Source organism: Anabrus simplex, chromosome X (assembly GCF_040414725.1).
Source record: "Anabrus simplex isolate iqAnaSimp1 chromosome X, ASM4041472v1, whole genome shotgun sequence".
In the NCBI taxonomy this organism is placed as follows: domain Eukaryota; kingdom Metazoa; phylum Arthropoda; class Insecta; order Orthoptera; family Tettigoniidae; genus Anabrus; species Anabrus simplex.
The window spans coordinates 146,959,832-146,982,514 of NC_090279.1; the positions used below are offsets into that span (position 1 = coordinate 146,959,832).

Sequence of the window (22,683 nt, forward strand, 5' to 3'; positions counted from 1 at the left end):
ATAAAATGGTAGTTTAGGGGAAGGCGTCTAAAATTTAATTTTTAAATATCTAAGTTATAGATAATACAATTTCCGATAGAAAATGGAAATGGCGTATGGCTTTTAGTGCCGGGAGTGTCCGAGGACATGTTCGGCTCGCCAGATTTGACTCCCGACACATTCACCCAGACCCAGTGCCAGCTAAATTAACCAATTATGGTTAAAATTCCCGACCCTGTCGGGAATCGAACTCGGGACCCCTGTGATCAAGGGCTAGCACGCTAACCATTTAGCCATGGAGCCGGACACAATTTCCGATCATTTATGTTTTATTCACTTTAACCGTACCGACTATGATAAGAGTGGTATTACAGAGTCGGAAGAAAAGTAAATGTGAAGGCTTACAATATCGAAAGTTCATAAAATTGATCAATTACATTACATTGACCATTGTTTGTTGTGACGTTCTTTGTCACTTCTCCTGCCACTCATCTTCGACAGATGGGATTAGTGCTGCGTACCGAGTAGGCTATAACAACCTGCCTGAATATTGGTGGGAAATAGTCGGGGAGTTAGATAACTTTTTGTTTTCAGCAATGGCGCCCTTGCCCGGTGGCAAGAGGGGTTCGCGCCCCTCCCCTCCCGCCGCCCTAGCTTTCAGGGAGAGGCAAACATCTAATGTAGTCAGGTGTTTTTCTTTAAAGAACATGATTTAAAAGTCGGTATTACGTAGAATTGGTAGTACCGCTCTCCACCAACAGGCAGGGGATACCGTGGCTGTTATTCTACTGCCATTCATCTTCCAAAATGTTAAAAATACTACATACCCCCAGTGTCTACGCCCCCCCCCCCCCGCTCCCTTACAAACTATCATATGAGCACTCTCTGGTTCATACATTTTCTGATACTGCTGGTACGTAACACACTGGTCCATCATAGTATTTCAGCTATTCGCTCCCTACTCTGAGGCGCTGGTTGGAATGAGCAGTGTGCACACTTAACATCTGTCTGCGGCCTGGTCATTCCATCTCTGGAATTTTAGACTGTTATATCGGCAGCATAGTACTGTTCGCTAAAATGGACAAAATCTGTGGTTTTTCATTTGATCGAGTATTTCAAATGATAGCATTGCTTTTAATAGCGGCATTCCTACTGACGTCATTGTAATGACCTATGTTGATTTCAGTTAGGAAATTCACTGAGGATGTAAAAAGGCAGGTGGAGATTGAGTGTCTGCCATTATAATGAAAACTCCCCAACTATTTTGTGACTGATGGTAGGGAAGAAGACTTACCATTACAATGATAATTTCCTAACCCAGCTAGTTTGTATCTGAGGTCGAGTACCATTTCATTTCCGGCCTTTAAATCTGATGTCACATATATCACTACTACATCGTGCGAAGGAGATTAAATGTTTCAGAATGTCTGTAAATATTTATATCAGTACTGTAGTAACGGGGAACACCTTTCTGGTCCTGGTCCGATACCGTCCTAAAATTTGCGAAGATAACAGGTTTCTAGTGGGTTTGTTTTAAAGTTTTGCGGCTGTGGGCGTTCACGAGCAGTACCAACTTCTGAGCGCTGAACTTCCGCTTGCTTCCGTCCGATCTGTTGTTAGAAATGTGCAACTTGAAGGCCAGTTGACTAGTGAGTGAAGCTTTTATTATGTCATTGGCGCGGTGAAGATGTTAATTAATGTGAATTTGTGAGCTAAATGGTATGATAGTGTGATATTTTCGTATCTTGAAATTTGACAGAACTCGACTTTAATGGATGTTTTCGAATCTGGAAGAAAACAAATAGATTCACATTTTGTCGTGCACTCACTGTCTGATATTTTGTGGTAAGATAATTTGTTATGGATACATATTTGAAACAAGTGTGATTATTATTAATTCCAAAAGTTGAAACAAGAGTGATAATTATTATTAGTTGCAGAGGTTTTCAAATCTGTAGTTTATTCGCGTCCTGTCAAGATAAGCTCATTGTTTATTGTTTGGCGTTATGTTTGCACATTCTACTGCCGTGCTGTTTATGAGTTTTTGGCTACTAGTTGTAGAAATCGGTACCGAACAGTGTTAAATATATCTTCATGTAGAGTCTAAGTGAACAATTCATTTTTTAAATTAAGCCGTTGTTTTGAAGATTCCAGCATAAAATGGGCATACTCATGTCTATGCCATCATCGTACACTTCGAAATCGAATGTGAGCATTCCCTGCAAATTACTCGCCGCTGGATGGTGAAGCGAAATATTTACAAGTATTTATTGAAACTTCAAGAAAGATTCAGTATTGGAGGAGGAAGTAATTGTGAATTGTTATTTCCCGGGTGGTAGTTTCGAGTTGTACCATGTTGTGTTTATGTATCAATGTCATAGGTTTGTGTCAAAAAATTTGCTCATAAACATTATGGTAGAGATAAAACAGAACAGTCTGACTGCGTGTATATTACGGTTAATGAAAGCAGTTAATATTCCGTAACCAATGTATTGTTTTCGTTAAATGATGAAGGCCTGAGATTGCTTTTTATAATTTGTGTGAAATGGTATAGGGTCTGCTGTTCGAATGTGTATTTACCGTAGCCCTGTTTTTTTTTTTTTCCACAAATTGCAAATATTCTGTTTTCCAAATAACAAGATTCTGCTCTAATTCTTCTACGGTACATTATCAGTTTTTGTGGTTTAATGTAAATTGAAAATTATAAATTAGTAATCTGTACTTTGCTGAAAACAAACCGATTAGGATTGAATAGATTTAAAATGAGACATCTTCCTGTCTACATTTACTGATGACGCCCTGCGTCAGTGATGACAATTAGCAGTTTCAGGTTTATTGGCAGTAGGCATGTTATTTAAACCTCTTTTTTGGATGCTTATTTCTATTCTGTTACGAACCTAATCCGAAAAAATTGCAACCTGTATGAACATAATCTAGACGTTTATTTTGTTGAAATTGAAGAGTTTATTATATATTGCAATTTCTAAAAGTAGCATGACTGATACAATGTCGAATTAGAAACTTACACAACATATTTACTGTAAAAGCCTCCAAATACTATAAAAGCAATTTGTGAAACATAAAATGAGTAGGTAACATTATTAAGTGGGGTGTGAAGCAAGTATTGTTATTCATTTTCAGTCATCGATACGGCCATTTGTGGGCCATGTGTACACAGTTTACCTGCTCTTCTGTCACACAGGCTAATGCCCTTCTCATTGCACTCTTGCCGAAGATCCTTAAGTATGTGACTCCAACTTTCTCGCTCTTCTGCCAAGATTTTCTGTGGCTTGGCTAATGGCTTTTCAGGTGCATCCCTCACTCACGCAAACATTTTTACTAAATGTTTGTTCTGTCATGTATGTATCTCTTCTTCCTTGACCGCTACTCCTGCTAGGTCTGTGTGCAACTGTGAAAACTACCCAGGCTGTTTTTTCTACTTTTCTTGTAGAAGGGGCATGTTATTGATCAACCATTCTTCATCATCAAGTTTCCACTCGTTTCCCGGGTGTGGTTTACGAGCGCTCTCCATTTTAGTCTATTCATGTACCACTGCTCCTTCAAGACTTCATTTGGATGTGATATCTTCCTTCACTTGGTCCAGCCATCTCCTCATAGGTCTTCGAACAGGTCTCTTTCCAGTGATCTCAGTATGCAACCATTGTTTTTGCAATCTTCTTTCTGTCATACGTTTGACATGACCAGACCATTGCAAACATGCTCTAATTATGGTCTCCTTCAGGGACTGATTTATTCCAGCTTGTTCTCTAATCTTCTCGTTTCTTACTTTGTTTTTCCTAGTCTTTTGAAGCATGCTTCTTAGAAACTTCATTTCTGAAGCCTGAAGTCTGCTGTCATCTTTCTTGGTAGTTGTGCATTTTTCCAACCCATAAGTCAGTATAGGGACAAAGTATGTTCGAAACACAGTTTGTTTGGATCTTAGTTGCACTTGTTTATTCCGGAGTAGATATCGAATTTGCTGATAGAATTGACTGGATTTCTGAATATGGCAACCATTCTTGATCCATCCTTTTAATGTCCATAAAAGATCAGTCTTCGTTTCCTTATCGTTACAATTTTTTCAATGGTTTTATACAGTACATGCTTCAATCTCAACTGGAAAATATGTTTGTCATTTTGCAACTTCTTTGTATCCAAGATCTTTTGAAGGAACTTCCTTTCACTTTTTTCAAGATCTGAGTCTGCCACCTTGTCATTGTTTCTGCTCGATAAAGGCACACTGTTCTGACCACTGTGCAGTAATGTTTTAATTTGGCTTTGGCTTGAATGGAGGTAGAGGACTTGTAGTAGTGGCCGTGCGGTTAGAGTCGCGCAGCTATGAGCTTGCATTTGGGAGATACTGGGTTCAAACCCCACTGTTGGCAGTCCTGAAAATGGTTTACCGTGATTTCCCATTTTCACACCAGACAAATGCTGGGGCTGTACTTTAATTAAGGCCACAGCCTCTTCCTTCCCACTCCTAGCCCTTTCCTATTCCATTGGCGCCATAAGATCTGTTTGTGTCGGTGTGACGTAAAGCAAATTGTAAAAATTGTACTTGTATGTGCCATGACATAGTCTGAAGGCCGTCTCCATCCTCCTCACCCTCTCTTATAATGCCTCCTTTTCATTTCATTTCCCCCAGCTATTTAAATTTATGACTGCGATGGACGCCCCCAAACAGAGTTTCAATAATCCTGTTTTGTCTGCAACATTTTGTAGTTCTTTCACTTGCTTCTTGGCTGTGTGAGGATTGTCTTTTATCAGAATGACATCGTCTGCGATGGCTAGACAATCCAACATGAGGGCTTTCTTCCCACTACCTTTTTCCCCATTCTGAGTTTAATTTTATTATTATTTTTGTTTCCGAATTTGGCCAATTCAGGACCACTTACAACTTCTTGGCTTCTTGGCCTTTCTTCTCTTCTCTTTCCAAAACCTCTTCATTCTTGTGCTTCTCGTCTTTCTCTCTCACCGGGTGAGTTGGCCATGCGGTTAGGAGCGTGCAGCTGTGAGCTTGCATCTGGGAGATAGTGGGTTCGAACCCAACTGTTGGTAGCCCTGAAGATGGTTTTCTGTGGTTTCCCATTTTCACATCAGGCAAATGCTGGGGCTGTACCTTAATTAAGCTCCACGGCCGCTTCCTTCCCATTCCTAGGCCTTTCCTGTCCCATCGTCGCCATAAGACCTATCTGTGTTGGTGCGATGTAAAGCAACTAGCTAGCGTCTTTCTCTCCTCTTCAAAAATGATCCGTTCGGGCCTCCTTTTTAGTGGTTTCTCTTCAAATGATTTTTGACTGTCAACTCATCTTCTGAACTTCCTTCTATTGTGGATCATCTGTAGTGTAATTCCGGCTTCTTCCTCATCCTCTTGACCTCTTCTACCGACTTGCATGTGGCCTTCAAGGTCCTTTTAGTAAAGTACTTTGTCATCCATTCTTACTAGGTGTCCTTAGAATTTCAGCCTTTGTTTCCACATTGTGTCCATGATCTTGTCAGTGTATTTGTAGAGTTTCTCATTTCTCCATATTATTATTATTATTATTATTATTATTATTATTATTATTATTATTATTATTACAAATATATAGAATGGTCTTAAATATGACAGTCATCTCTCTACAGATTAAAAAAAAAATAGATGACTACTTTATATTTTAATTTTGGCTTGCCAGAGATATACAGTTCCAGTTCAACCAAGATTGATGTGTGCGTGATCTCTTCCTAGTCACTTAACCTTTCTTCCTCACATGATTGCCAACTGTTAAATACACGCATAGTCTGTTTATTAATTATTTGTCTAGATAGTGGGTTTAAACCCCAGAGTCGGCAGTCCTGAAGATGGTTTTTCGTGGTTTCCCATTTTAACACCAGACAAATGCTGGGGCTGCACCTTTATTAAGGCCACGGATGCTTCCTTCCCACTCCTAGCCCTTTCCTACTCCATTGTCAGCATGAGACCTATCTGTGTTGGTGTGATGTAAAGCAACCGGGGAGAAAAAATATTGGTCTGTGCACATCCTGGATAGTGGCAAACCCCATTGGTCTAACATGAGATGTGCATAGCATAGAGCCTCTGTAAGGGAGGACACTGTTTCGTGTCAGACCATTGGCCTGTAGCAGAGTAGTTTTTATTGTTCAATAGTTGGTAATGAAATCTTTTATAGTTTCTCTCATTGAGTTGCCGTTGGCACTAATGATTCAGTCTGTATTGTTGAGTTCAAATCCAAACGGATCGTCATACTAAGCCTGTGTAGGAACAGGGAGTAATATTTTTGGGTTGTACATAACTACACGTTGCATAAAACTATATTTTTAAGGGACTAGTGGAGAACTCTGTGTAGCGACATAAACAGAAATATTATCATAGTTATAAACATGTTTCATTGTCTTAAATTATATTTATTTAGCAAATTAATCATAATGAATTCATTCGCCGTATTATATTCTGGTTGCTGGTGCATTATATCAATATTATACAAAATTATTTTGCCAATGAATTTACAGTCTTTGAAGGGCTGCATTGCATTTAGGCCTACGAGCGAGTGACTGCACTGTTTGGATCACATAGCTGTCAACTTGCATTCAGGAGATAGCGGATTTGAACCTAACTGTCGGCAGCCCTAAAGATGGTTTTCCTTGGATTCTCATTTTCACACCAGGCAAATTCTGGGGCTGTACCTTAATTAAGGCTACAGCTGCTTCTTCCCACTCTTAGCCCTTTCCTATCCCATCATTGCCATAAGACCTGCCTGTGTTGGTGTGACGTAAAGCAAATTGTAAAAAATATATATATATATATATATTTAGGCCTTAATAAGAATGTGGTACAAATGATAAAACAAATCTGTTTTGTTGTATATGTGATCTTTGATCAAAATTTATACAAATATAATACAAGAGATATGTATGACAACAGTGCAACTCCTGTGATGAATGGTCAGCGTAACGGCCCTCGGTTCAGAGGGTCCCGTGTTCGATTCCCAGCCAAGCTGGAATTTAAACTGAGTGTGGCCAATTCCTATGGCTTAGGGACTCTTAATATACATCTTTATCCACACACAGCACAACACAGTACACTACCAACCACCACAGAAACACGCATTAGTGAATGCATCCCTCCATATAAGGTTGGCGTCATGAATCCTTAACTGCCGACCTACTTGGCACTTGGGAAAATGTCAAGGAGAAGAAGTTGGTAATGAAATTTTTGTTGAATTCTGGGAGTGAGGCAATATGTAATAAATTTCAGCAAATGGCAATGGCTTTTGTTTTTGGTATAATATGTTATGTTTCAGGTGTTTTCTTATTGGTTACACAGTTTACTAGCACGTTCACATATTTAAGAAGGTGATAGGTAAGGTAAGGGTTATTCTGCCCGAAGGCAGGTCCGAACCTCCGCAGAGGCGTTCCTGAGCCGGAGTTTACGTGCGGTAGGGTGGCCAGTTCCTTTCCGCTCCTCCGTTCCCTTACCTCCCACCAACAGCGCGTGGCAACCCATCCAACTCCTGACCACGCCCAATGTTGCTTAACTTCGGAGATCTCACGGGATCCGGTGTTACAACATGGCTACGGCCGTTGGCTAAGAAGGTGAAAATCATGTAAAAAAGATACCTAAAATAGTTGAGAGGAGTGATCCTTCCTTTCCAGGGACCCACCAACCTGCCCCCCCCCCCCATTTGTTGCAGTTTGCTTTATGTCGTACCAACACAGATAGGTCTTATGGGGACGATGGGACAGGAAAGGCCTAGGAGAGGGAAGAAAGTGGCTGTGGCCTTAATTAAGGTACAGCCCCAGCACTTGCCTGGTATGAAAATGGGAAACTATGAAAAACCATTTCCAGGGCAGCCGACGGTGGGGTTCGAATCCACTATCTCCCGGATGCAACTTTACAGCTGCGCACCCCTAACCGCACGGCCAACTTGCCCGGTCAACCTGCCCCTAGGAGTATTCTTACTTGTATAGAAGAATTAAAACTGATGCCATGCCATTCTGTGAATTGTGGCCATTTCCTGTGTTCCTGTTGGCTGCTGTGTAGTTCCTATTGTCTCCGATTGACCCACTGCTACCACATTCCATGAAAATAATACCATGGAGTTTGAAAGTGATTTGTCATGGCGAGGATGTAGTTGCAGTATCTGCAATGTAACAATCCAGTGGTCTTGTCGCTGGTCAGTAGTGTTACAGTGGATACCAGAGGCCCATGGGGTGCGTTGTGGCTCTAAACTGGGGCTAATACTGTCAGACTTCTTTTGCTTTCCCCTGGCAGAGTGGTCTTGTCACCAGCTGGACCTAACCACTCCACACCAGTGGTCTTGTCACTAGCTCGATGTAACAAAATCCAGCCCAGTGATCTTATTTCTAGTCGGACCTAGTCAGTCACACCAGTGGTGTTGTTACTAGTCGACCTAACCAGTCCTGACCAATAGTCTTATCACTAGCCGTTCGTAACTAATCAATACCGATGGTCTTGTTACTAGTCGGACCTAACTAATCCACACCAGTGGTCTTGTATGTAGCCAGACCTCACCAATCCACACCAGTGGTCTTGTCACTATTTGTTTCTAACCAATCAACACCGATGGTCTTGTTGTTAGTCAGATCTAACTAATCCAGACCAGTGGTCTTGTCCCAAGCCAGACCTAACCAGTCCACACCAGTGGTACTGTTACCAGTCGGACGTAACCAGTCCAGACCAATGGCCTTGTCATTATCCTGGCGTATCGCATATTCTGTCGTGTTCTTGTCACCAGATCTTGTTGCGTTGGCAGCCATGTGTAGTGCTCTGTGACGCCGTGTTAGCCATGCCTCGTTCTATTCATAATCTCTCATTGGTGAACTAGCTAGTAAGGTTTTACCTTCCATCATCATCATCATCATCATCTAACCATCTCCAGTTTCTCAGCTGTAGTGTATGAGCACTCTCCATTTCCGTCTGCACAGGTACATTCCTTCCCACTGAATGACTTGGCAGTGTGGTTAGGGTCGTGCAGCTGCAAGCTTGCATTCAGGAAATAGTGGGTTCAAACCCCACTGTCGGCAGTCCTGAAAATGGTTTTCTGTGGTTTCCCATTTTCACTCCAGGCAAATGTCTGGGGCTGTACCATAATTAAGATCACAGCTGCTTCCTTCCCACTCCTAGCTCTTTCCTATCCCATCATCGCCTTGTAAAAAAAAACTATCAGAATATTCCTTCCTTTTTTTCGCTATTTTGCTTTACGTCACACCGACACAGATAGGTCTTATGGTGACGATGGGATTGGAAAGGCCTAGGAATTGCAAGGAAGCAGCCGTGGCCTTAATTAAGGTACAGCCCCGGCATTTGCCTGGTGTGAAAATAGGAAACCACGGAAAACCATCTTCAGGGCTGCCGACAGTGGGGCTTGAACCCACTATCTCCCGATTACTGGATACTGGCCGCACTTAAGCGACTGCAGCTATCGAGCTAGGTCATTCCTTCCTTAGAAGCGTGAGTTGCAGACTACGGGTCCACTAGTTGACATTGCTTCCATTTACTTGTGGGATGCTCCTTCCTTTCATTTTTCCTATCTGACCGCCTTGGTCAACATGTGTTATTGAGGCTTAACAGCTCTTTCTTTTCCACGCCCTTCCCAGCCCTTCCATTTGTTTTGCCAATACGTTCATCCTTCCGCTTGCATTTGGGAGATAATGGGTTGGAACTTCACAGTCACCAGCCCTGAAGATGGTTTTTCATGGTTTCCCATTTTCACACCAGCCTAATGCTGGGTATCAACCTTAAACAAGGCCACAGACATTTCCTTCCTACTCCTGAGTGGCTCAGACGGTTAATATATATGTTGATTCCCATAGGGAATCTGAAATATTTGTCCCGAATGAGTAAATTTATAATACCAATATAAATAATCCATTAATGGACATTATAAATTTTCCAGCTAACTCATTCCTGGTTGCCAGACTGTTAAGGTGCTGACTTTCTGAGCCCAAGTTGGCAGGTGCTATCCTGGCTCAGTCCTCTGATATTTGAAGGTGCTGAAATATGTCAGCCCGTTGTGGGTAGATTTACCGGCACGTAAAAGAACTCCCATGGGACAAACTTCCGGCACCTCGGCGTCTCCGAAAACCATGAAAGTAGTTAATAGGACTTAAAACCAATAACATTAATTTATCCTTTTGTGTCGTCAACATTAAGACCTATCTGTGTTGGTTTGACGTAAAACCATTTGTGAAAAAAAATTGTTAAAAAAAAATGGTTGCCAAGTTGTACTCCCTCTTAAAATAATAACCACCACCTGAATGTATTTTTTTTTTTTGTTCAAAGATATGTACATAGATAATATTTCTGATTCACTTTCCTAAACTGTGCTATTAAAAGTGAGGGAGCTTATGTACTATTATCACTTTTCTTATCACTTGAACTTGCTTGGGATTCAAATCAGGGTCCTTCTAGTTTCTATTATAGAAGTTTTCCAGTACGCTTATGTTTAGTGGTTGAGAGCTTACATTGATTTTGTAAAAGAGAGGTTTGGAAGCTGTTTTTATCCATTCTTGCCATGTTCAACTTTATTTTCCAATTGTTGGACAACATTTTTTATTATAACTAGCTGATATACCTGTGCTTTGCTATGGAATTCTACATTGTATACAGAATTCTAGGTTAAATAGTGAACACGTTGTGGGTAAGATTGTATTAAATTGCATAGTTCTTAATGTTACCCCAGAAACGTGACGGGGAAGTCGCCATACGTAATTTCTCGTGTGAAGGCCTGGTTAGGGAATTTTCATTGCAGTGGCAGGCTCTTTTGCCTATTATCAGTCACAGTCACGTTGGGCAGTTTTCAGTGTAAAGGCAGTTACTCACTTTCTACCTGCCTTTTTTACATCCTCAGAAAAATTGTATTTGTGATTTCCCCAACTGAAATCAACATAGGTCATTACAATGACATCAGTAGGAATGTTGTAATTAAAAGTGATGTTGCCAGGCGAGTTGGCCATTCGGTTAGGAGCGTTCAGCTGTGAGCTCGCATCCGGGAGATAGTGGGTTCGAACCCCACTATCGACAGCCCTGCAGATGGTTTTCCAAGGTTTGCCATTTTCACACCAGGCCACGACCGCTTCCTTCCCATTCCTGGGCCTTTCCTGTCCCATCGTCATCATATGACCTGTCTGTGTCGGTGCGACTTAGAGCAGCTAGCAAAAGAAAAAAAAAAAGTAATGTTATCACATGAAATACTCGATCAAATGAATGACCGCGCATTTTCCCACTTTTAAGGAACAGTAGACTACTACTGCGGCCAAGTTTTAATTAAATTTTTTAGGGTAAACGCAATGTATGTCACCAGGGATGTTTTCATGTTGATAGTGTAAGAATGGACTATTTTCTGCCTTTCAAAAATGCTGGGTACACAGCAGTAATCCCATCTATTGGAGATGAGTGGCAGCAGAAGAGAGAAAGAATATCACAACAAACATTGGTCAGTGTAGTTGATCAGTTTTATGAGTTTTTGATATTGTAGGCCTTCATATTTAGTTTTCTTCCAACTCTGTGATATTAGGGCATTTAATGTAAAGAGAGTCCTCTCTTTTCTTTAATGACTCCCTCTTGTCTTATTCTTCAAGTGATCATTCCTTTATGATTTTTATAACCATCTTCACGAATTTCCTTGTTGATATGGACCGTTGACCATGCGTTTTTTACACCTTAAGACAATCATGACAAAAATCATCGCCAGTTAACACTGTTGAACAATATTTCCATATCGGCGTTGATAAGGCCTAAGCAACAAAAGTCTAAATTCATGAATTCCCATATTATAGTCGCCCCCCTGTGGGTGGGGGCGGTAGAATTACAGCCACGGTTATCCTTGCCTGTCATAAGATGCGACTAAAATAGGCCCCAGGGGGGCTGTGAACATTGCTCATTCCAGTCAACGCCTCAGGGTAGGTATCGAATAGCTGGAATACTGTGATGAACCAGTGCGTTACATACCAGTAGTATCAGAAAATTTATGAACCAGAGGAATGGCATGCATAGTTGGTCACCATAGGGCCGTTAGCTGAGTCCTGCCATTGCTTCAACTTCTTTGTGCCTGCTCCTCACTTTCATCTATCCTATCTCCCTTGGTCAACTCTTGTTCTTTTCTGACACAACAGTATTATGTGTGGAGACCTAGGAATGTTTCATTTTCACACCCTTTGTGGCTCTTGTCTTTCTTAGGCCGATACCTTCTTTTTTCCAAGTGTCGGACTCCTTCCATTTTTTCTCTTTGATAACTGTTGCCTAGTTGTTCTTCCTGTTACAACAAAATCACCACCACCACTCTTATCATAGTTGGTATGGTAAAACTGAATAAGACAGTAATAATTAGAAATTGTATTTTCTGTAACTTTTGTTATGTAGTACTTTTCGATAGAACCAATAACATAGGTATTTAAACATTAAATTTTAGGCACCTTCCCCTAAAATACCATATCATCAACTGTGAATAAAGTTATTTATAGCCTAGACTGTAGTACCGGGCACCTTATTCCCCGATTTTACATACCGATTTTAACAGAATTCTGTTTGTCCATTTTTCTTGTGGCTTGGCGTTGATATGGAGTCTATAGTCCTTCAGTATGAGTCATCTTTTAAATTTTTCTGTTGTTTTCCACCTCTTTGTCTTCTGATTCATCTTCATTTTCATCTTTGGAAAATTATTCAGCAATTAAAAGGACATTTTTAAAGAAGTGCCTGGCTGAGTGGCTCAGACGGTTGAGGCACTGGCTTTCTGATCCCAACTTGGCAGGTTCGATTCTGGCTCAGTCAGTAGTATTTGAAGGTGCTCGAATACGTCAGCCTTGTGTCGGTAGATTTACTGGCAACTAAAAGAACTCCTGTGGGACTAAATTCTGGCACCTCAGCATCTCTGAAAACCGTAAAAGTAGTTAGTGGGACGTAAAGCCAATAACATTATTATTAGTAATAAAAAAATGGTGTATGGCTTTTAGTGCCGGGAGTGTCCGAAGACACGTTCAGCTCGCCAGGTGCAGGTCTTTTGATTTGATTCCCGTAGGCAACCTGCACGTCGTTATGAGGATGAAATAATGATGAGTACAACATATACACCCAGTGGCAGCGAAATTAACCAATGATGTTTAAAATTCCTGACCGTGCATGCTAATCATTTAGCCGTGGACCCGGACATTAGTAATAATCCTTTTGCCTTGGCTACTGTGTGCAGGAACCTCGATTTGATGCCATTTAGTCTAACTGTGTATCCGTTTCTAGGCTCTGTTTTACTCGACCAATTGGTGGAGGAATGGATCTCGGTTGGGAGATCTGCGGCCGAGTTTTAATTGATTTTTTTAGGGTAAACACAGTGTATGTCACCAGGGATGCTTTTCGTGTTGACAGTGTACGAATGGACTATTTTCTGCCTTTCAAAAATCCAACTACCTGTTGTGGGCTTTAACTTGCAATCTTGGAGTCAGGAGGCCGACACTTTACCACTGACCCACAGAGGAAGCTTCCTGTTGTAATCCATCGTAATCAACTCCATGTGTTGTGATCTGCATCTTCCTTGACCTCCTTACCCTTCAGATTGTAATTTCATGATTCATATTGTCATTCTTCTTTACTTCGTTCATTTATCCATTCAGTAATGGGGGTGAGCCGGGGGCACTTGCCCTCCCCACTTTGTGGTGAACACATTACATTTCAGTTTCATTTTGTCTTGCTGGAAGTAGGAATTATTAAAACGATAATTTATGCAACCCTTGTTGTCTTATCAGCTACTTATTTCTTTAATCATTAACAAAATTATTAGTGAAAATGCACACAAAATGTCATTCGTTGTGGCTAACCAATTTGTATAGCATCACAGCAAGTAGTGGACACTTTGCATGTGACTTGAGGAAGGGTTACACTATATATTTATTTTGCCAAGATCATGAACGCTTGAGGTGTGATTCACTCGCTTGCTGTGCGCATTTATCAGTCTGGCAGTCTCTTTAGTGTCTATTAGTTTCTTAGTGTGTAGCAAATGCTAAACCATTTTTAATTATACCTCTTAGAAGTTGCTTTACGTTGCACCGACACAGAGGGGTCTTATGGCGATGATGGCCGTGGCCTTAATTAAGGTACAGCCCCAGCATTTGCCTGGTGCGAAAATGGGAAACTACGGAAAACTATCTTCTTTGCTGCCGACAGTAGGGTTCGAACCCACAATCTTCCGAATACGGTTTAATTATATAATCATGCTGTACTTCTATTTAATTGTAATACATGTGTATTATTGTTCCTGTGGTCAAAGTTTAATAGTAAAATATTGAATCAAAATCTCAAACTATTATTACCACACCTAAGTTTGCTAAAGTGTCAACCTTTACCTCTCTGTCAAAATTCACTCAAAGCATTAAAAAAAGTACCATTTTGTAGCTCCGTCGACTGCGATATCCCAGAAACCTGGGTACTTTATGTTGTTTGTACATTTTTCTCTCTCTCTCTCCCACTTCTAATTCCTAATCACTGCTACATCTATTCGTCTTAGTTCTTTTTCCCCAATTATTTCATTCTGTTAGTTTTTTCCCTCCCTTTTATCCCCCTGCCTTTTGTAACTTATAGTTCCTTTAAAACATCATGCTTTTCTGACAGCTAACAGAGTTGTTGCTGGGGCTGGTAGTGCCTATGGCAGCCAATTCACTCCTCCCAGCGAACCAGTTCTAGGTGGTAGTGAGCTCTCCTTGTCCTGGGTCAGGGGTTGATGTTATCACCTGTACGTGTGTATTTTTGAAATGTGAGCTCTAGGCTAATCGAGACTGCTTCTTTGTTAGGATAGTTACAGTAGTTGTTTCACATGTTTTAGGAATTGGTAGTTGTTGTTATAACAGTTTTAATTACTGTATTGACTGTATGGACCACTGTTAGTACCCAGGTGTTAATATATGGAATGTCTGGCTCGATGGCTAAATTGTTAGCATGCTGGTCTTTGGCCCAAGTGGTCCTGGGTTTGAAACCTTGCCTGGTTGGGGATTTTTACCTTCATTGCTAAATTCTGATGGCTTGAGGGCTGGGTGTATGTGCTGCCTTCAGAGTTTGAATTCGTCATAGATGGATCTAATCTTTACAGACCTGCGGGTAGCCCTATAAGGTGTCAACCCAGAAGACTTGCACCAGGGCACTATGGAGGCCATATGCCATTATTAATGCTCGTATAAAGAAAGATCATCACTGGGGTAATCACATAAGCAGGAATGTACCTGAGGGTTCAGATCTCTTTGTATGGTTATGAGGGTATTTAGGGGTTGTATTAAGGATGTGAAAGAGAGGGCATATAAGTTACTGGTAAGACCCCAATTAGAGTATGGTTTACAGGTTATGGGACTGTCCTCAGGAGTACTTGATTTGAAAACTAGAACACAATTTGTTATGGGTTATTTCTGACAGAAGAGTAGCGTTACAAAAATGTTGCAAACTTTGGGCCGGGAAGACTTGGGAGTAAGGAGACAACATTTCAGCAAAGCGGAATGTCCCGAGCTGTCATTGTAGAGATAGTGAGAAATGACATTATCACATGAGTAAGCTTGTTTGGAGTTTTTAAAAGTAGGAGGGATAATGGATGTTGGAATTCAAGAGGACAGTGCTGGGCCATCTATTCATTTATAGGAAAAGGATTCGGGCAAAGCAGTAATTTACCGTGGGAGATGTTTGATAATATTTCAACTCCTGTGAAGTCATTTAAGAAAAATCTACTTAAACAATTGCTGGTAATCTGCCACCTGGGTGAAAGCCCTAAATGCAGATCATTGGTGATTGATTGACTGATTGATGTAACAGCATCTTTCCTCCCACTGCAGAGTGGACAAACATTACTAGTATTGTCATGGCCACGAAATTAGGCGGGTCAGAGAAATTACGCTGTTGCCAAGGTTATGTAGCAACTGGCGAAGAAATGTCTAACTGAACGCATCATTTCGGAGCGCGAGGCAAGTTGTTCTCTCTCAAGCTCCTGATGTTACTTCATACAATGTTTCGAAACAAATTATACTACAAGCTTCAGAAAAGCCTGTTGATTCCAGTGGTATAACTATTTTCCATATAAACCACTTTAAATAATTATGAAAAATAAAATCTTGAACGAGTAAGTTTAAATCCGTAGAATCATATATTGAAAATTTCAGTAAGCGGCCAAGTTTTTATTTCTACAGCCAATAAAATTTTGTCTGCGGGAAAAATGTAAAAAATTGCCTGACTTATATTTTTTATCTGAAACATATTTCCGTGAGTCTTGTAATTTTCCTGGAAAATGGCCCGGAAAGCGATCATGTAAATGTAGCTAGCTAAGGCAGTGCGGGGCGCGTGCGCCAGCACAGGCTGCAGGACCCCGTAAATACTTTTGGATTACATATTAATCCGTATCAGTTTTATTACATTATAACTTTAAATATTTCAATACTGTATATTGTACTGAGTAATATAGAAAAAGAACTACTTTAAATAATAGGTTTACATTAATTTACAATGAAGTAAGAATCGGTTTCTGGCTTCAAGGCAGTCTTAGTCATTGTCATCACTCATCTCACTATCAGTCGAGTCGTCTTTTACACTGATGATGAATGGCTCCATTCTTTCGTCCGTTACTATTTCCTTGGCCCAATCGTCTATTTGAACATTTTCCGCCCGATTGAAGCACTTTTCCCAATCTGCAGTAGTCACACGGTCGATGGCTTCTGACGGGAGTTTTTCTGCGCCCTTTATTTTGAATGTCTTGTTCCTCTCTGCCACTTCTCTCTTGACTTGAGCCCAAATAAATTCACATTCACTGTCCATCTTTAACTGCACTTACGATGCAAACTCAACAGCTGCTTGACAGGGAATGACTCGGGTAAGGTGGCCTGGAGCGGATGGTCTTCAGTTTGACAGCACTGCATGATCAGCGTTGCCAATCCGTGCCCAGGGGTAAGCGACTCTCAACCATCTGTCGCTTCGCCATTCCCATATCTGACGACAGCGCAGTTTTCCTCACCTGCCTAATTTGGTGGCCCCGACAATAGTCAGGACACTTCCAGGGGAGGCCATAGGCCCCTGTAGTAATTAAAAATCACGGGAGTAGGACCAGCTTTTGGGCGGTTAGGCCTATGCATTTGCAGAGTTTTGCCCAGGCGTGCCATTTGGGCTCATCAGTTGGATTGGCACCCCCCTCCAAGACTGCTTAGCAGTGGGAGACCAACTGCATGGTCCCGCTGTGTTAGCAGATAGTGAATGCTAACCTTCTAAAGGAGAGATGAATTCTCTATTTAAAAAAATATGTTCTCCACATGGAGATACAATTCCAAGGATGGCTTTTACATCCGCAGATCTAAAAAATCACAGGAATAGAACCAGCTTTTGGATTATTAAGCCATGTGCGTTTGCAGAGTTTTACCCAGACGTGCCGTTTGGCCCTATCAGTTAGATTGGCACGCTCCTCCACGACTCTGTTTAGCAATGGGAGACCAACGGCTGCAGATGTAAAAATCATGGGAATAGATCTGTGGCCGTGAAAGCTATGTTTTGGAACTTGTAGTGACTGCTCATGGTTAATCTTAATGACAGGTTGGATCGTGGTTCAACTGAAAGCAGTGTTGGTGATAGGGTTAGGTTAGGTTTTATTAGGTCACAGAACTATCTTAATACTTCCTACTGTCTCTGTCGAAATTACTGATTGGGAGGGTGAGTTTTGTGTGTTTGTACAAGAGGGAGCTCACTGCATGACCAAGCACTGTGACTGGTTAGATCTATTGTGCTTCCCGCATATGGAGAGTATGAAACTCAATGTCAGTGTATAGCCTACTCCTGACGAATAACATAAACTCAAGGCTTTACGTCTCCATCTGACTTGTGAACCACCATTAACACGCTTTTGCCCTCACTCTGTATAAGCACTTGAACCCAATCTTTTGGCGTGCAATCTAGTGATTAGAAATTTAAGAGGCCGGCGCAAGAACCAGGCAGCTCCAAAATGGGAAAATGTTTGGGAGACACAAAAACTTCCTTCATGCACTGGCAGAAACAGTTAAAACAGCCCTGACAGCTCCTTTTACACTATGCACCAAATCAGTGGAGCAGCACAGTTCTTGCACCAGCAAGTAGAGCTTTTTTTAAATCATAGCTTACAGCAAAAAAAATGAAATTGACCAAAAAGTTGAGCTGTCTGGTTTTTGCGCCAGGCTCTTCAATTGTATACCACCACCTCTCCTACCCTGCCGGCCAGCATTCAGATAGCAAAACTCTTTTTCCATCAACGGGACCAGAACTGGCTAACCATGGTGGTGGATCGCACAGACTTGATGCCTTAATGATAATGGCCACCAGGAGGGTTTGGTTACTGTTAGTGACAAATTTACTAATTGTGATGGTTAGATTTTGGTTTACGCAAAAGCACCATTAAGAGACAGGGTTAGGTTAAAGTTGTAGTTGTAACCTATGGCTTTACTGGGAAGTTTTTTAAAATTTTTAAATATTTTAAAATGCTACTTATTTGGGGCGTCGACCTAAGAAGATCTTTTGCCCCTACTATGCACTATATGTTGCACAGTCATGTCCTGGCATGAACCTGCGTGTTTGGAAATTGCGGAAATGTAAAGTGTTGAATGTGAGGAAAAGGAACATTAAGGATGGCACAAACACCCAGTCCCCAGGCCAGCGATATTAATCATGTACAATTAAAAACCCCTGAACCGGCTGGGAATCAAACCCAGGGTCGCCGGGTGACAGGCGGACGCGTTGCCCCCTACACCGTGGGGCCGGGCTTACAGGGAAGTAACTCCAATGCAAAATTTATACAGACGTGTGCAAATTATTAGAATAATGCATGAATTTTGTGTTTCTTCCCTCATTTAGTACAAAAACCTTTATACATATGAATGTAAAAGTATGTTTCAACCTGTTTATGTATTCTTTGGTTCATGCAGTCCACTGATGGCCCTTTGGGATATCTGAGGGACAATTATTTCCCTCTCTGTAGAGGTTTCTAACACTGTTTATTGAATCAGCTGATGTTGTGGCAATTGTTGAATGTGGTTTCCATAGCTTTTTCTAGTGCAGTGTTGAGTTCCTATGCCAGAATTGAAGCCTAGAAGTGTTTTATATTATTTATATATGTCTGTATAATCCAAGTTTGGGATAAAGTTGGGTTTTGGATTTGTTTCCTTGTGAGTTTTTGAAGTGGTGAACTGAAGTTGTATCTTTTTGCAAAAGTGAGGTGATGGTTAAGAAAACAGATCTTTCTCCCCATAAATTGGCATTGACTGAATGTTTATTAAAGGAAGGTAGATATTCCCAACAAGATATTGCTAGTAAATTGAATCTTTCGCAAGTATCGGTTAGTGAATCAGCTCTGCATTGAAATCAGGGGAAAACCGTGCAGTCAAACGTAAGGGGAAATGTGGTCGAAAACCGATAATGAGCCCCCATATGCAACGAAAATTGATTCAAATGGCTAAGATGAATCGAAGAAGCACCAGTAAGGACTTGAGCAATCAAATAAAGAACTATGGAGTTGAAATATCTCCATCACTTGTCAGAAGCAGTCTTTGTGCTGCAGGACTTCTTGCAAGAAAGCCGAGAAATAAAGCCAAAATAACACCTACCATGGCTAAGAAACGACTGGAATGGGCAAAACCAATGCATAATGAGCTTAAGGACAATTGGGAAAAGGTAAGCAACATGATATATCCCATAATTTACTGTTTGCTAAGAAGTAACTTCATCCTCATGGCTTAAGTGGATTTTTTCAAAAATTCAGTCAGAGCTCTACTGATTTATTTTCTTATATTTTCAAAACATTCTGTTGAAAAAGCCATTCCAATAAGTGCTTAATATCTTGCAGGTAATCTTTTCTGATGAGTCCATATTTTCTGTGTCCGAGGAAAGCAGCCAATATGTGAGAACGACCCCTCATGAGGCGTTTTCATCAAACTGTACCACACAGAAAGTTAAACATCCAACTTCAGTGATGGTATGGAGTTGCATGTCAGTTCATGGATGTGGCAGATTATACATTGTTGAGGGCACGATGGAGCAGGATCAGTACAAGAAGGTGCTTCGAACCCGCCTGCTGCCTCAGATCAGGGATTAGTTTCCTGATGGAGATTGCATTTTTATGCATGACGGAGCACCATGCCATAAGGCCAAGTCTGTTAAGAAATTCTTCGAAGGAAAACAGTATAAAGACATTGCCTTGGCCTGATAATAGCCTAGACTGCAACCCAATTGAAAATTTATGGGGAATTGTGAAGTCAAGACTGAGGAAAAGAACAATAACCAGAATTGGTCTCATTGAAAACATCATAGATATATGGCATCGAGATGAAGAAATTCAGAAAATGTGCAAGGACCTTGTGTCAATCATGTCAAAGAGGATCCAAATGGTTATAAAAAAACAAGGGAATGCACACAAAGTACTAAAGAGGTCATTGTATATTGATAAATTATTATAATTATACTTTAAAAGTGAATTACTGTTAGATTTATCATTTATTCTAATAATTTGCACACGTCTGTATCTCTAAACAACAGTAATATACAAATAACATTATAATCTGCAGATGTATTAGGGAATATAGTGCTGTTTCATCATGTTCCTGGCTGTCCAGTATAGGGCTGGTAAATTTCCTTGTTTTTGTTGGGTAGGGTTAAGTCCTGTGCACTGAAGTAGGTGTTTCAAGTCCATCACTGATCCAGTAATTTTACGGATGGTACACTTTCCGTCAGGTATATTTTGATTTTAGCTAGATGTGCAGCTAAGCATTGATGTCCTGTTTCCATAGACCTGCTCGAAACAACACTCTTCATTTTATTCTCTGGGAACATTTCATTGTCTCTGTTTGTTCAGCATGTGCAATTACGCACATTACCTATGGCTCGCCCATGATATATCGCCACTTGTTGGCAGCCCTGGCAGCATTCAGTGCTGTTGGATGCCGGGTGGTGTATATAGTGGAGACAGCGTGTCATTGCTGATACTGTGCTACTTGCCTAGAAATGAGAATTCACGTTATGTGATTAAGATTTCTTGCTAGTTTGGATATCAGAAGGTAGATGTCAGGAACTGTATGGTCAGAACAACTCGATTTTTTAGGTGCTATTTTTTTATTTTAGGTGCTTAAAATAAGCTCACAAATATAAAAAAGTAAGTCCTAAAAATGTATTCTAGGCAGCTTCAATTTTGCGTATTTTAATAAGCATTTATCAATTAGAATACCATTTTTAATTTGCTAAATTCATGATAACACTTCAGGGAGGAAATATATTTAAAAAAACCTCTGCTGCAAACATCACAGAATATAATTTTGCTATCTGATATGATATTTAGAAATGTCTGTAACCACAGTTTTATTAAAGATGACTTGGAAGCCAACACATAGACTACAAGTGTGTTTACCATGGGTGGTTCTGAAGGTCTTCCGGAGGGCATGATTTTCAGCTTTCCACTTTCAGGATTTTGTTTGAAAACATTTTTAAGAATATACTGTTCAAGATACTGAAAATGTGTCTGCAAATATTTCAGTTTCTCGGAATAAATTAAAAGCAGTTTTAATTGATTTAAGGATAAAAATAGAATTAAAAATTTGTTTTACGTCGCACCGACACAGACAGGTTTTATGGCGTTGATGGGATAGAAAAGGCTTAGGAGTGGGAAGGAAGCGGCCGTGGCCTTAATTGAGGTAGAGATCCTGCATTTGTCTGGTGTGAGAGGGGGAAACCACAGTAAATCACCTTCAGGGCTGCCGACAGTGGGGCTAACAGCTGTGCGCCCCTAAGCGCATGGCCAACTAACCCGGTAAAATAGGAATTTTAGGAATATAGGGAAATATAGGTTCTAATCTCAGTTTAGGCACTATAGGACCGCCATTTTAAACCGTGTAAACACATGAGACAACTTCATTTTTACCCCCCGTGGATGTAGGGTTGCCAGATGTACGGTTTTGCCTGGAACAATACGTACACCCAATGTTCCGTTTTTTAAAATATCGTGGTCTAGTACAGAAAAAGTGTGCGATTATGATCAAAATATTCTTTATTCCGACCTGACCAATGATCAGCCATCATAGTTCAGAACAGCGCCTCTGGCAGTGTGCTCGAGGTACATTGTGAGCGGACGCAGGACGTTTGTGGTAAACAAGAAATTGCTTTTGTATAGTGTGTTATGTAAACTACAGCTACGTTTACTACATGGAATATTTTGAGTGATAACCGTAATGGATAAATTTATTAATAAACGATAACGGGAAGAGATCGATGAAGTTGAAGAGAAACACACAAAGAAGAAAGGGAGGTTGCAGCAGTATCGTTTCGTCTGGAAAAAAGATTTCCCAGAATTACAGTACGTCGTGGGTACTAAGTACAAAGTGAGTTACAGAGTGTATACTGGAATAGCTAGAGAAGGTTGTTCTATTAGTCACGGCGGAATGACGGATGTACGGCAACATTTCAACAGTGCTTCGCATAAGGAGAGGCAGAATTCAGCTCGGCATGCAACTGTATTGAAAAGCTACTTTCAGAAAAATTCTTCCGAGTCAGAAAAGCTAAGTCAACATTTTCATTGTGAGAGGTGGGTCAGCGTACATTTCTTTGAACGAGTAGTCTCTAATGTGGGCCTATTTTTTTCCAGAAAAATGCATCGGAATTTACGCTCGTATACCATGCTGTAAAACACCACGTAAGTTACGCCAACACAGACTGCAATGTCAAACTTTTGTCAG

General features: G+C 40.7%; 1 long non-coding RNA gene across 1 annotated transcript in view; it reads left to right on the top strand.

Annotated features, from left to right (window-relative positions):
- Positions 1–1,666: 1,666 nt before the first annotated feature.
- LOC136886857 (uncharacterized) overlaps positions 1,667–22,683 on the top strand; it is a 39,975-nt gene continuing 18,958 nt past the window's right edge. Inside the window, exon 1 of the long non-coding RNA XR_010861833.2 lies at positions 1,667–1,824. This is a non-coding gene — a long non-coding RNA (uncharacterized lncRNA). The remainder of the gene's footprint in view (positions 1,825–22,683) is intronic.